The sequence below is a fragment of the Nycticebus coucang genome, chromosome X (genome assembly GCF_027406575.1).
Source record: "Nycticebus coucang isolate mNycCou1 chromosome X, mNycCou1.pri, whole genome shotgun sequence".
Classification (NCBI taxonomy): Eukaryota; Metazoa; Chordata; class Mammalia; order Primates; family Lorisidae; genus Nycticebus; species Nycticebus coucang.
The window spans coordinates 15,979,143-15,992,241 of NC_069804.1; the positions used below are offsets into that span (position 1 = coordinate 15,979,143).

The 13,099-nt window shown below is 41.1% G+C and overlaps 1 protein-coding gene across 2 annotated transcripts in view; it reads left to right on the top strand.

Moving 5' to 3' along the window:
- NHS (NHS actin remodeling regulator) overlaps nt 1-13,099 on the top strand; it is a 367,311-nt gene that overhangs the window by 3,021 nt on the left and 351,191 nt on the right. The gene's annotated exons all lie outside the window — the stretch shown is intronic.

The window sequence follows — 13,099 nt, forward strand, 5'->3', positions numbered from 1 at the left end:
CTATGTGTCTTGGTGTGGGTTTCCTAGAATGAAGACGCTGAGATCAGGATTTTTGATGCAAGAACATTATTTGGGAGGGGATCCCTGGAAGCACAGGAGGGAGTGGGGAAGTGAGTCCGGGAAGGGAGGAAAGCTGATACACGTGTGAGCTGGTTACCACTGTGGGAAACTGGAGTTCAACCCAGCTGGCCACCCTCTGAGTACACACCTCCAATGTATTCCACGGAGGAGTAAGGAAGGTGGAGTATTTGCACACCAGCTTCTACCCCCTTCGTGGTGGAAGGTAGCACCTGGAGCATGAACTCTAGCTTCTGGGGCCTGCCCCATGTGTGGCCCCAGCATGTTCCCAGGGCCAGGTAGAAGGATGCAAATGCCCGTGGTGTGCAGAGGAAGGAATGTCTTCAGGAATTCTCTGGGGGAGGGGAGCAGAGGGGCCTGGGGTGGGGCACCAGTGACACCACCTACATTATGTATCTCCCTTTAGTATTGCTGAGACCTAGGGGAGTTTCAAAGGTTAGAAGAAGCCTACAAGTCAACCTTGTTCTTTTTTCTCCCACTTTGATGGTGTCTGGGTACCTCAACACCTCCTGTATTCCCCCTCACGCAGATCACCATTTCCTATGCTGTCTGCTTGCTGTTTTATCCTCCGGCAGCTGCTTCCTGTTACCCTGAGACATGTTGGGGGGCTTTTGCAGGGCAACATAATCTGACATACATTTTCACAAGGTGCTCTCTGGAGGCAAGTCTGGGGGGCTGGTAGACCAGTTAGACTGGTGTGACTGGTGATGGTGGCTAGGACTAGGGAGATAGTGAGAAGTAGTCAGATTCTGAATTCATTTTGAAAATAGAATTGACAGGACTTACAGATTGGGTATAGGGCAAGAGAAAAAATAATTAAGGATGATTCCTAGTTTGGGGGCTTAAATAACTTTCAGAAGGCAATACCATTTATAGAAATGGAGGAAGCTTGTGGAGAGTGGATATTTTATTGTGGAGGGACTGGAATCAATCATTTTCTATTTGAGCCATGTTAAGTTTGAGATGCCTGATGTGTCTTCTTCTTCTTTTTTTATTTTTAAAGAGACAGAGTCTCACTTTGGCGAGGGCCATGGCGTCACACACAGCTCACAGCAACCTCCAGCTCTTGGGCTTAGGTGATTCTCTTGCCTCAGCCTCCCAAGTAGCCGGGACTACAGGCACCTGCCACAATACCTGGCTATTTTTTTTGTTGCAGTTTGGCCAGGGCCAGGTTCCCATCACCCTTAGTATATGGGGCCGGTGCCACAGGCGCTGCCCCTGATGTGTCTTCTTACACACTTTGATGTGTGAATTGAGAGCTCAGAAGTCCAGGCTGGAGATGTACATGTGAGACCTAAGGGTGGAGGTGATATATGAAGCCTTGGAAATAGGAACAGTGATGAGAGTACAGAGAAGGGGGAAGGACCTAGCTTAGGGCAGTCCAACTTGGAAAGTTTCAGAGGGGGAGGAAGAAGACTGAGAAATGATAACTGAAAAGCTGGGAGGAAAATCAGGACAGCGTGGTATGATGGAAAACAGGACAAGATGTTTCGAGAATGGGGGAGAAGTCAACTTGGTCAAATGCTCCTGAGAGTAAGATGAGCATTGAGAAGAGAACATTGAATTTGGTCACCTGTAATTAATGAGTGGACTTGAGAGGTGCAGATGAATTCCAAATCAGAGGGGTTGGAGAAAGAACAGGAGGGGCGGAAGAGGAAATAGCAGCTACAGACAAGTCATCAGGAGTTTTGCTCTGCAGGAGAGTAGAGAGATGGAACAGTGGCTGAAGGGTAGTACAGTATCAGGGAAAATGTTCTTAAAAGGTATTGATAGTTTAGGCATGTTTGGATTCCAGGGGTAGGAGGCAATTGATGATTCTGGGGGAGAGAACAGGGTCATTGTGGAAGTCCTTGAGAAGCTGAGAGGGGATGAGATGAGAGCATCATTTCTTCCCTGGGACCTGGAGAAAAGTCAGAGGATGTAGGCAGAGGGGCAGGTGGGCAGACAGAGGTAAGATGGGGTGTTCTTCTATAGTTACATTGATTTTTCTCTGGGAAGTATGTGGTGAGGTTAATCAAGTGAGAGAGTGTTGGCAATGTGAGGAGAAAAGGGAAGGTATTAATACGTTGTCTCAGGGAGGGAACGTGGCTGCAGCAAGGAAGTAGAATGGGATTATCTGGCTGTGTTGAGAGCCTTATGAGATTTATGGTCATAAACTTGAAGTAAGTCCAGTTTTTCAGTTACTAAAACCTGAGACTTTAGAATTACTTCATGGGTCTCAATGCCAAGGTATTCATTCTTAGACATTTTAATGTTGTTAGCATTTTGAATGTTGTCAATTATATGTAGTTACTGAGTTTTTAAGTACATTTTATATTAAAGTTTAACATTCCCACAGAAAAGCACACACATCAGAAGTGTTCAGCTTGGCTAATTTTCACAAAGGGAACAACTCATATAAGTACCACCCAGATGAAGAAATAAAATTACTGTACCTGAAACACCGGCTCTTCAAGTCCTCTACTAGTCACTATTCCTGTCCCCAAAGGTCACCATAACCCTGAATTTTACCGCTATCAATTAGGTTTTCCTGGTTTTGAACTTTATATAAGTGGAATCATATGTATACTTTTAAGTGTCTAGCATTATTCATTCAACATTATATTTATAAGATACTTCAGTGTTTCATATACAGTAGATTGTTCATTCTCTTTGCTAAATAAAATTCCATCATGTGTGTATACCACAATTTCTTGATCCCTTCTCCTGATGATGGACATTTAGGTTGTTTCCATTCTAAGGCTATTGCCATGAATATTTTTTTTTTCACATGTCTTTTGATGAGCTTATGTATACTCAGCTGTTTGGTATGTATCTAAAAGTCAAGTTGCTGGATCAAAGAGGATGAATGTTTGGCTTTAGCAGATTCCACTTAACAGTTTTCTAAACTGGTTGTACTAATTTATACTCTCAGAAGTATATGAAATAGTTGCTCCATATCCCCACCAACACTAATACTGTTTTTAATTGTAGCTACTTTGGTGCATGTGTAATGAAATCTCCTGGTGATTTTCTTTTCCAATTATCTGATGACTTATGAGATTGAACACCTTTTTATACATTTTTAACCATTTGGGTGTTCTCTTTTATGGATTATCTGTTCAGAACCTCTGCTAATTTTTAATAAGGTGCTCTGTACCTTTTCTTATTGTTGTGTAGGAATTTATATATTGTGGGTATGAGTCATTCATTAGCTATAGGTATTATGAATACCCTCTCACTGTGTGGCTTGCCTTTTCATGCTCTTAGTATTATCTTTGGATAATATTATCTTTTTTTTAATGTTTTTTTTTTATTGTTGAGGATTCATTGAGGGTACAGAGAACCATGTTATACTGATTGCCTTTGTTAGGTAAAGTCCCACTTATAGAAATTCTTATTTTTATGTAGTCCAGTTTATTAAAAGCCTTTATTAAATTAAATCATAGCTGTGTCATAGCTGTGTACATTAATTCAATCATGGGGTAAAATGTGCTGGTTTTATATACAATTTGAAATATTTTCATCAAACTGGTTAACATAGCCTTCATGTCATTTTCTTAGTTATTGTGTTAAGATATTTATATTCTACATTTAGTAAATTTCACATGTACCCTCATAAGATGCAACGTAAGTGTGGTCCCACCAATTACCCTCGACTAAACCTTCTTTTTTTTTGCAGTTTTTGGCCAGGGCTGGGTTTGAACCCACCACCTCCGGCATATGGGGCCAGCGCCCTACCCCTTTGAGCCACAGGCGCCACCTGACTAATCCTTTTTTTATAGCTAGTATTTGTGTGTGTGTGTTTTCTCTTCTATTTGTTCTTAAATTCTTTATCAACCTAAAAGTCATGAAGATATCTCTAATGTTCTAGAAATATTTTGTTTTGATATTGTCTTTTAGATGTTTTTAGATCTGTGATTCATATGGAATTGATACTTGAAATGGTGTAAGGTAGGGGTCAATATTAAATTTTTCCATATGGATACACAGTTGCTCCATTTCTACTTATTGAACAGACCATAATTTCCCTGTTGTACTGTAGCAACACTTGTTTCATTTATCAAGTGGATTGATTTTATATTTTAGCCAACATTTATTGAGTTCTGCTATTTGCCAGGCCCTGTGCTCAGAGCTTTATATGCATTACCTTATTTAATCTTCATCATAACTCTATAAGAGAGGTACTATAGTTTCCCATTTTACCGAGGATTATCAATTTATTCCAGGTAGCAATAGCTAGACAGTGGTGGGGTCCAGAATTAGGATCCAGGTCTGAGTCCAGAAGCTATATTTCCAATCATTGCCATTTTCTGCCATGTGTTGTCACATAATTCCAGGGGATTACTACAGTAGACCCTCCATAGTTGGCTACCTCCCTACATTGAACACCTCCTTAAGTTGACCTAATTCTCATAGACCAGGCATGCACCACATGTATGCATCAGTATAGTAGGCGTAGTTCCTTATGTTGACCACCTATATATAGTGACCAGTTTGTTATAGTCCATTAGATGGTCAACTTATAGAGGTTCTACTGTATATTGAAATCAAGGCCCTTCATGATATGCTCCTGTCCACTTGGTAAGCTTCATCTCTTGCAATACCACCCATTGCCCCTCTCAGCCTTCTCCACCTTCCACTTTAGACTGGTTCCATGCACCAGTCATACCTAACTCCTTGATATTCTGTGACTTTCTAGGCTTTTGCATTCTTTATGCCTATGCACATACATACTACTCTTTCTGGAATGTTTTCACTGGATAATTTCTCTTCATTCTTTGGTACTCAGCTGACACATCATCTTCTCTGTGAACTGAAACCTGATTTATTATCCACAATCTCCCCCATCTACAACTTTTCTATAACTTTGTGCTCACCTTTATGTTAGCTTTTGTCCTTCTGTACAGCAGACGTCCTTGATGCACTGACTTTATTTCTTTAGCTCTTACCTCTAATGTTGAAGGCTACTTACTGCAAACTCCTATGACTCTGCTTGGTGCTTTTGTTTTTCACTGGCTAATGGACCATGATTGGCCTTGCACATAGAAAAAGCCAAGAAGTGTCAGCAAGTTAATGGCCCTGAAGTAGCAGTCAGCCAGTAATGGACAAGGAGTTAGTGGGTGACTACTCCAGTTTCATTACTCCTTATATGGGCGAACTCTGCTGCATGCTCGACACCACTTCTCAGCATTCTCTTGTAGGATTGAGCTCTAGTTGCCTGCAATGTTGGCTTATTTGATAATGCACCCTGTCTTTGCTGCCTTCCTTTCTCCGTTTCACTTCCTCACTCACCCATGGCATTTCCTAGAGTTGCCGCCCACATAAGCTACTTGCACTCAAATTTCTACTTGCATTCATAGGGTCTATTTCTGAAGGAGCCCAAACCAAGACAATCTGTTTAATCTTTAAAATGAGGGCAAATACTCCCAAATAGGGTTGGGAGTAGGGTAGAAGTGACATTTCTCAATCTTTTTACTTAAACTATTTGCCCCAGGATTATTATATTAGCCACATCCCTGGCCTCTGTGGTAGGTCTGGAAATAACTGTTACAACAGTTTAGTGGAGTCACAGTTTGAATCTCTCTCTTGGCGTGGGAGGAGCTCTTCATTGCTTCAAGAGTGAGAAGGGGCACAGAAGGAAGTGAAATCTACAATGATGGAGACACACTCCCTTAATTTCTCAGTGTTCTGTTGGCCAGCCTTTGAGAGTGCTGTTTATTTCCCTGTGGAATGGGTCAGTGACGGCCCCTGGAGATCCAGACTCCCCATCTGAGAATCATAATTTCAGCCAGACCAGATACAGAAACTGCTAAGCCCCAAAGGAAGCTAGAAAATAACACACTGGGTAAATTGATCATTTCAGGTTGGTGTGGCGACACTAATCATGGGCTCATTCTGGTTTGGGAAGGATGATTGCGCTTTTTGTTCCCACTCAGTTCATTCTGCCACTTGTAAAACCTTTTTGCAATCTTGTTAATGTGTTTTCTTGGATGTTCTAGTAACTGTTGTTAAGTTCCTTTTCTTCCTAACCCTGCTCGGCGAGTTTCTGTGAGGCATTATGAGATCCTAACAGCTCCATTGAAAGCTGCTTTAAACCCATCGCAGAACAAACTGAGAAGAAAGCAATCTTTCAAAGGTTAATAATTCATGGTTGTAATTTCCTTATAACCAGTAACAGCAACACATTTCTTTCTAGACTTTTCTTGTTGTACTAGATTGAGCTTTTAAATCAAAACTACTACACTACTTTACCTAGGAAAAATCCTTGAGATTCTGTTGGACTGATATTGCTAAGATGGTAACAATAAAGATTTCTTTCTTCTTGTGTGTGGAGGCCTTTTCTACAGGATTCCATCAGGACAGTGGTGCACAGTCCACAGAAGCTCTCAGAAACATCTTCTGTTTCAGAGCTTCTGGTCTACCTTTAATGAGCATTACTTTTGAAAGGCAATAACATATAAAATCTCTCCTATTGTCCTTTGTTAGCCTGAGAGCCTTGAGGATTCACTGACTTCATATGATACTTTGAAATTTTAGGGTCAGGGACAATTGTAAACATAGTTGGAATTTTATTTTGACAGTTCAGTTTAATTTCTTTTTACTCTATTAAAAATTGTGGAACACAAGATTTTGTGAGTCATTCTATTTTAAAAAAGTCATATGATAATAGTATGCCTGGAACAAACTACTGATCACAAAAATTCCTGAAAGTTCTTTTTGCATCAGGAATTCTTCATGAATTGCATTGTGGATTCAATGGAAATAAAAATGAGGCAAGAATGGTTTATGAACGTAAAAATCTCATTCTAGGGTTGAAAATTGTTGAAATAAGGTTTTGGAGAGCTTTCCCACTGGAGAGTAAGCCCAGAGGGCAGGGATGATGTCTGGTTCATCTTTGTGAATAACTAAGACAGGTATGGTAGATGTTTGGTTCTGACATGAATGCCCATCTCTTAATCCACTGATGGACATGAGAAGGTATGGCTGTACTGAAATAGTGATCTGAGGACGTGGGAGTCCACATGTTAAAAAATTACTTCATTATTAAGTGCTTAAGCCTTTCAAAGTGAAATCAGTGAGAACAACGTTAATTTAACAAGAGTCATAGACACTTGGGGGTCTTATAGTTGGGAAAGACTTTCGTACCCATCCAATCCAACTTCTCACCCGAGTGAGCAGCTTTTTAAAGATGTCCCGAATCACAGCTTATCCGGTTTCCATGCCCTCTGAGATCTCTGGGAGTGGGAATGGGCTACCCTTGCTCTAATTTTATTGTTGAATAGAGCCCATTCTTGAAAAGTCCTTATCTACCTTAAGAGTAAATCTGTCTTTTTGTAATGCTAGCCTTTTATAGTCCTTGTTCTGGTGTCTGTGCCCACATGGAATTTGTGTACAACCTCTTTTACAGAATACCTTTTGAGTGTCTGAAGGTTACTGTTATGGTCCCTTGTAAGCTTTCTTCATCTCAGGTAAAACAATTTCATTTCATTCAATGCCAAGTTTCCAGTCCCCTCCCACTCTGGTTGCCCTCTGCCACAGGTACAGAACATGAATGGACCCATTCCTTTCTTTATATGAATGTCCCCCTGGGACTAAGGTAGTCTTTGTTGTTTTAACCATTGCATGACACTGTTGGTGCCTTTTTGCTCTTGTGGCCCAACAAACTCCCTTCCTTCATAGTGGCAGTTTTTAACATGAGGTTTTCTCTATTCTGTGTGTGCAGTTGGTATTTGGAACTTAAATTTCACAAGACTCTCCCATTGTCTCTGTTAAATTGAATCTTGCTTGCTTTGCTCTTTCATTTCCAATCAGTGGTGATGGTTTAAAATCTTGATTCAATGTGTCAGCTACTGCCCACAGCATTTTGCTCTCTGCAGGCACCATAAACATGATTCTATGCCATTACTCACATCTTTGATACAATTATTGTTCAGATGGATTCAAGGCCAGAGCCCATTGGCAGGCAGTGCTAGCAACATCCCTTCAAGTTGATGTCTATTAATCAACATTCTTTGGGTACCATTGTTGCAGCAGCCATGAAATGCACCCCCCCATCTTCCCATTCAAACCACATTTCTCCACCTTGCCCACAAGATCTATCATCATGAGAGACTGTCAAATGGTTTGCTGAAATCAAGATACCATATGCCCGTAGCATTCCTTTGCTTAGTCTAATAACCCTACTCAAAAGGAAAATGAGGTTAAGCTGGCTCAAACTGGATCCACTTCTAGCAATCACAGGGACCATTTTAATTTTCTTATATATAACGGATTAAGAGTTTATTTTGGACAATCTACTTTGGTGTGTTAGCCATAGAATGGCCACAATCTTGAACTGCAAAGGGGACTTTCTGGATCCTAGAGTCCATTTCTCTGACTCTAGAATGTCTGGTTTATAAAAGACAGAGAATCAGAGTGCTTGTTCCTTTCTTTGGGGATAACTGGCAAAAAATCATCGTATGCCCTTGTTCTTTGTTCCTTAAGGAAAGGTTTGAAATTTATGTCCTTTGGAATTTTCTTAGGCTTAGTTTGAGTAAGGTTGGCAAGTGTCTGGGTTACTCAGTTGTTGAGAAGTAAGAGTGGGTGTGGTTAAGAGTGTGGACTCTGAAGCTCGACAGTGTGAGTTCAAATCTCAGCTCCTCCCCTTCAAAGCTGAATTACTTTGGACAATTTATGGATTTTTTACTTCATTTATTATGGAGTGGAGATAAAAGAAGTACCTGTTACATTAAGTCTTTTACGAAACTAAAAGAGTCAGGATGTATGGGCACTGAGAACTGTGTGTGGCACCTGATGGGCCCTGGATGATTATCGGCCATTTTATTGCTACTATAATTGGATTAGACAGAATAGGAGGTATGTGTATGTGTTAATTTTTTTCCAAGTAGGTGAAAACCTCTGCCTGAATCTGTGATATGCTGGGTTGGGGGAAGGAGATGGTTGACCAAGCAATGCTGTGGCTCTCTGCATGGTCAAGGATGCCTGTTAAGCTTCTTTTTTCTTTGTGGCCTCTGTTTGTTAAGCAGAAAAGTATAGAAAGAAAAAAATGACCAATAATCTTATCCAGATTCATTCATTTATCATATGCCAGGCACTATTCTAGGCACTGGAATTTTATCATTGAACAAAAAGTTACAAAAAGCTTACATGCTGATGGAGAGAGATCAACTGTAAACAGCAAACATAATACATTTGAGGACATGACAAAGCATGTTAGGAGGTGGTAAGTGCTGTGGGCAAAAATAAACTAGAGCAAGGTGAGGGTGATCCAAAGGGTTGGGATGGGGGGTTGCCATTTTAAATGGGTGATCAGGTGGGCCTCACTGAAGAAGCAGCAGTTGAGGAAAGATTGAAGAGAGGTTAGATAGATTGCTGGAAGAAGAGTGTTCCAATAGAACCAGAGCTAGTGCAAAGGCCCTGTGGTGAGATCATGCCTGGAATTATCCAGGGTGGCAAGCAGGCCTGTGTGCTAAATGAGGGTTAGCAAGGAGGAGAGTGGGAGGATAGGAGGCAGCCATGGGGGATAAAAGGGGGCACGGATCACATAGGGTCTAGTAGGCCATTGTGAGGACTTTGCCTTTGCTCTGAGTGGGGTGGGCAGTTGTTGGAGGCTTTTAAGCCTAGATTAGCATGATTGGCTTATAATTAAAAGGATCAATTTGGCTGTTGTATCAAGAGACTATGGGAGAGGCAGGAGGGGTAGAAACAGGGAGACCAAGTAGGGGGCTGTTGTAGTAATCCTGATGCGAGATGGTGGTAGTTTGGTGGAAGTATTGAGAAGTGGTTGGTTTCAATTTAGAGCTATTGACAGTTTTTGGTTTTCACTTAGGTTTAGGCTATTCAACCCATACAGAAGGGCACAAAATTGAAAAGGGAAGGAAAACCTTCCTCCTCTCTCATCCTACCAGACTTGCTTCAAAAGAGCCCACATTATAGTATCTTGTGCTACTTCACAAGGAGGAGTAAAGCAAACGCTTCTGTATATGTTCAGTACATTTTGTAAAGCCATTGAATGTTGAAGAAGTAGAAACTTTTTCCAGAGTCTTGTTGATTAATCTTATTTTCAGTCTTGGACAAATTTTAAAAGTGTTCTAATACTCTTTTTAAAAATCAGGGTATAGTTTACAAACAGTGAAATGTACACATTTGGAGTCCATAGTTTGAGAAATTTGAAGAGTTGTATCCACCTGTGTAACCCATACCCCTATAAGACAGAGAACACTACCTTGACTCCAGATAGGTAATATTCTTTTCAGATAACAAAGACGTATTTGAACTGTGATGGCACAGCACCAGCCCCTACTGAGGCTGTGATAAGAATATGAGCCCAGAAGAAAATGATTCCATGGGGAGGTGGCTTCTTGAGTAGGATTAGACCAAAAACTAGTCATTCCAAGTATAGTATTTCTAAGACAGATTGGAACAGTGGAGTTTTCTCACTTTTGGTCTGATGGTGTTGGGCGGTTTATGACATCTTCGTGCTGAATTTTAGGGAGAATCAGGTTTTAGACAAGGATAAGAATCTGGCCTCAGAGGCCCCCAAGAGTAACTTTGAAGTAGGAGCTTTTCTAAGATAAAGCTAAAAAAAAATTTAAAAGACAGGGGAAAAAAAAGATCTTGGTATTCTCAGGCAAATTTCTAAGTAGTAGAGAATAGTGATTTGCAACTGTGTTTTTAGCCCCTGCTGATGCATGAAGCCTGGATGGAGGATGCAGAACGTTGTTTAGAATTTGATTTCTGATTGTCCTAAGTATTATACATTTAGATTTGGAAATACGAATCCCTATTCTCGAGTTCAGTTATTCTTGATTTTTAATCCTAGACATCTAAGGGAAGGAAGAGCTAGTAGCTGGGAGGACAGATGACAGCCCATGAGACATAATGTTCATTAGAATATAATATCAATATTTATGTCTCTCTCCAGCCTGCATCTGGACTTGTTCCTGGAGTCTGTATTTATATTTTAATAACATGAGGAATGCTGTGTTTTCCTTTAAAATTTCACATCAGAATTCTGCCACCTCAGCTGACCCCCTCCCCAACTCTGAAGTGATTCATTTGCAAGATGGTGCATGTTTATCTAGAATCAGTTTGATTCAAGAGATTGACTGCCAGAAGGGAGAAGTGCCTCAGGAATAAATACCACAGAAATACAGAGATGCTTCTCCACGTGAGAGGTCATAGGACCTTCTGCTTCACAAACAGGAGAGTCTAGGCTCAAAGTTGGGGCAACGTTGGGGAAAAGAGTAAACCAAGGGGAGACATTGGGAAGGGCACCGGGGAAGATTTTCAGAGAGTATCACTTGAGTTAAATGCCTTTGGTATGAGAGAAGAGATGTTGGAACCCTGCTTAGGTATCAGATGTCACCTAGTACTCATGTGCCAGAGTTTTAGCCTTTGCTAATTAAAACTAATCCAATTGCATGAAGAAAAATATGTTGCGTAAGGTTGCCTCTTGTGTGGTTTTATTTTAACTCTTTGTCCCATATCCTAAGACAGTGAATCTCAGGCTGGTTGTAGGGTGGAAGGTGATAATAAGAATGGGGTTCACTTTAGAAACAGATTGGAGCAGAGACAATGAGTGGGGCAGGCTAGTGAGAGCATTGGGTTGTAAATGTAAATTTGAAGCCTTCTTGGGTTTTCTTGATTGATTTGTCAATTCAATGATTTTCATGGCTGTTGAGTGGGAAGGAAAATTAAAACAACTAACCAAACAAAAAGAGTGACTCCCCACTTTACTTCTCAACTGGTGCTTTGTTTTCTTTCCAAGTTGCGTTGTGTGCTTTTCTCTGGCCGGGTCCGCCTGGTTGGACCAAACCTTCTTAGTAAATGTGGAGTATAAATGTCTTAACACAATGACTAAGAAAATGCCAGGAAGGCTATGTTAACCAGTGTGATGAAAATGTGTCAAACGGTCTATAAAACCAGTGTATGGTGCCCCATGATCACATTAATGTACACAGCTATGATTTAATAATGATAAAAAAAAAAAACTTAGGTTCAAGGTTTGTTCCCTGAGTGACTGGGATTTTTTCATGATCACACACTTACATTTCTAACCTGCATAACCTTTCCGGTAAAGAGTGTATGCCAGCCTTTGCATCGCACAGTTCCACTACTTAGCAGCTATGTGACCTTGGATAAATTCTTACTCTATGTGCCTCAGTTTCCTTATCTGTGAAATGGGGACATTGTTGTGAAGACTGAGTGAATTAATCTATGAACAGCAGCAGCACTGTATGGTATATACACAGTATACGCAGTGTGGCTGATACATATACGCCGTCGATGGTACCAATTTTGTTGTTATTCCATCAGTATTATTATCAGGGGGCTTGGATGAAGGAAGTAGGCATAAAAATGCATAAAATGCATAAAACCCAGAACCTGTGGCTCTTCTGCCAGTATAAATATTCTGGTCAGCTGGATGCATGATAAAAATTGGGACAGGAGATTGTCATCCAGTTTGCTGGCTTGGCTGGTCTAACTCATGTCGTGGAGCACTGCAAAAGCAATTTAGCGTCTGGATGCCATTATGCCCTCCTTTTCAGGGAGTGTGGACTTCTGCTGATGGACAGGGGAGGCTTAAGTGTGGATGTGCACCATCCTGGAAGGGGTGAAGAGAGCAAACACTCTTGCCCTCACTTTCTGGGACTATATCTTTTCTCCTAATGACATGCCTTCTGCTCTTTGTAGTCAGTGTATCAGGCATGGGATAGCTGGCAGAGAGGGGAGATTATAGGTCTGGGATAGCAGAGAATACCTAGGTGTTCACCAACTCCTCTTTTTCTGCATGCACATGGCTAGGTTACATTTCGCAGCCTCCCTTGCAGTTAGGTGCAACCATGTGGCAGAGTTTTGTCCAATGGAATGTGGAAGGAATAATGGCTCCAGCTCTACGAAATCTGTATAAAAGCAGCCAAACACCTTCCTGCCATTCACTTCTGGTACATTTTGCCTCTGCATGCAGAGGGTTCAGCAGACAACGCTGAGGTCCTATCAGATGGAAGGAGCACAGATCCCTGAGTCACCACATGAA